Source organism: Propithecus coquereli, unplaced genomic scaffold (assembly GCF_000956105.1).
Source record: "Propithecus coquereli isolate 6110/MARCELLA unplaced genomic scaffold, Pcoq_1.0 Scaffold140, whole genome shotgun sequence".
NCBI classification, from domain to species: Eukaryota; Metazoa; Chordata; class Mammalia; order Primates; family Indriidae; genus Propithecus; species Propithecus coquereli.
The window spans coordinates 2186247-2189390 of record NW_012138303.1 but is presented as its reverse complement, the minus strand read 5'-3'; positions in this window follow the sequence as shown (position 1 = coordinate 2189390).

Here is a 3144-nt window from a genome sequence, read left to right as displayed (position 1 = left end):
TTTTTTTCTCACTGTATGTTTTTGTCTATTTTGTCAAAGATTAGATGACTATATGAGAATGGTTTTATATCTGGGTTCTCAGTTCTGTTCCATCGGTCTATGTCTCTGTTCTTGTGCCAGTACCATGCTGTTTTACTTACTACAGACTTGTAGTATAGCTTGAAGTCTGGTAAATTGATGCCTTCCAATTCATTATTTTTGCTTAAGATTGCTTTTGCTATACAGCGTCTTCTCTGCTTCCATATGAAGCGTAGAATTATTTTTTCTGGATCTGCTAAAAGGTGATGTTGGTATCTTAATACAGATTTCATTGAATCTGTAGATCACATTGGGTAGTATAGACATTTTAACAATGTTGATTCTGCCGACCCATGAGCATGGTATGGTTTTCCACCATTAATTGAGCATGAATGTCACATAATGAAAGGATTACAATTTACTGCCAGATAGAATGGTAACCAATTACTATTATTTGTAAATGACTCTTAGACTATTCACAAATGAGTCCTACATGGCAGGAACCTCTGCACTGTTCATGCAATTATCTCCTTTTCACAATAACTCTGTAAGGAGAGTATCACTGTCTTCATTAAACAGACAAGGAAGCTAAAGGCCACTGAGGTGAAAGAGTTTGCACAAAGTCCCACAGTAAGTAATATAGCCAGCATTTAACTGCTGTGCTGCCTTCGATGACATGCTGGGCTACCTGAACAGCTCTAGAGAAAAGGATCAGATTATGTTAGTAAATAATTTACCTATTTCTCTACCCTAATTCAAAGAACATATTTATTATTGTTGTTATTGTTATTATTGTATCTCAGGGTCTCTTTGAACTTAATGATTCATATGCTAAGTTTAGATTATAGCTTCAGTGCTCTCTGATCCTAATCCTGTATATCCAGAATTTTCCAGGTGATGTTGAGTATAAGTGTGTTGGACATTAAATTGAAATCTTCTACTTCCTCTACTAAACTATGAAGAACTAAAAGGCAGGACAATTTCTTATTCACCAAAACCTCAATTCCTGGCAAATACTAGATGGTAGATAAAAGTTGAACTGCATGGCTATTTCTCCTGTCATTCTACATGTTTTCACTTGTCTCCTTCCTTCCTGACTTGTTCTCATTTTATCACCTACCTTACTTTACGTCCAGTCTTGGAACTGCAGTGGCACCCACTGGCACTATCAACCCTAGTGGTAGCAGTACAGGACAGAAGTGTAGCTGACTACACACCGGCAGTGGTCTGTGCCCATAGCAGTCGGCAGGACTTTTCCTCTCTACTCTCACAGCGCACTGGCTTTTCATATCCCTGTTTAGCAGCACTCATGTTCAAATTCATTAATTAATAAAGATTAATCAATAATTAAGCATTCTATAGCCACCCAGAGGCCATTTTGTGGTGCGGTGATATATTTATTGTGTTATTCAGCAAAAGGACTCAGGAGCTGTCCGGTACTGCTCACAGGTTGGTTTATTACAGGATGCCTGATTGACAACCCTGACTCCAAGCACCTCCCTCCTGGCCCCTCTCACATGTAGAGACCTCAACCCAGCCCCTGGGCACAGCTGCTGTCTGCGCTAGCTCAGACTTCTCAATCTGTCCCTTGTAGATAGCAGGCTCAGCTTCCTTGAACTGATCTGTTCTGAGGCTGGGATGGTGCCAGACAGCTCGGGAACAGTGCCCTCAGTGGTGGCACTGAGTCCCACAGGGTTGCCCTGGCAGCAGCTGGTACTTGTTGCTCACAGGAGGTACTGTCATCAAGGTCAAAGCTCTCTGCCCCAGTGTTAAGGGTACCTCCATGGACCTTGAAAAAGTACAAATGGAAGGTCAGTGAGAATGCTGTCAACTATACAAAGCCAGAGCACCCTGTTCCCCATGAGTAGCATCCTGAATCTCTGAGAAAGTGTTCCTTCTGAGTCAGGTGCAGTGCACAAACAGATGGTACACACTAAGGACTCAGTAGTGATCTCCTAATTGACTGGCACTTAGGGCTCTGATTTTGGCAGCAATTACTATGTATGGCCAAATATATCCTATCACTGCCCAAACCTTTCCTTGCCACTTCTGGGCAAATGTTACCCTTTAGAAAGAAACATTGGCCTTTGGGTCCAGGGCAGTATCAAACTGAGATGAAAACTTTGTACAAACCAAGAGACATTCAGTCTTAAGTCTCCCAAGTCTCTCCTTTTTATATGTATCCAGGGGAAGGGGAGCCTGCTCAGAACAGAGTCCTCTTAAACTGTCTACTTTCAGCAACACTCAGATCCTTCATTTATATTGTTTAAGAGATCAATTACAGCGTAACCAAAGCTAGGTGGAACTTCCAAGCCCCTTCTATATAAAGAGATATGCCTATGGTCTGACGTGTTGGGCTTTTGAAGAAGGATCTACTTATTGTAGTTTCTATTCACAATGACCCAGTTAATGAATATTAATAGTGATGACATAAACATAGCCACTGTTGATTGAGTATCTACTAAGTTCCAATCTCCATGTTACACATTTCCCACTGAGCAAGCAGAGTAGCTGCAGTATGAGATAAAGAAATCACAGTGGAAGGAATAAGGGATTATGAGTGGAACTGAGCTGGTGTGAACACTTTCTATTGATTTTTCTCTTTTTTTTCTCTTCATTCTCCTAGAACAGATTTGGTGAGGTGGGTATGGAGGAGCCTCCTAATTAGAACTGTGTTCACTTTTGGAAGGTCTTGTGAGACCAGGATGGAGTACAGCGAACGGAGGGATGGAACAAACTGGTCAGGTCTGCCTCTGTGTTAGATATTAGGGAAGCAGGAAAGAGAATTTCAGCCCATTTATATGTGGATTTGAGGCTAAAGCTCCAGTTGGCCATAAATAATGTTATTAGACTGAAGTAAATCCCGTAGTTTCTATCCCATTGATGGTGGAACAAGATTTAGCAACTCAAGATCCTGATCATAGTCCTTTCTAAGAGAGAAGTGATAAACTTAGATGTGACCATTCTTATTCGATGACTGGGGAAACTGAGGCTCAGTGAGAATGAATAACTTACCTGTGATCACGCAGCTTGTGAGTTGCTGAGTTGGAAGTCACCTCAGTCTGACTCCAAAATTTGTGTGTGTGTGTGTATTTGTGTGTGTCTGCGTGTGTATATATATATATA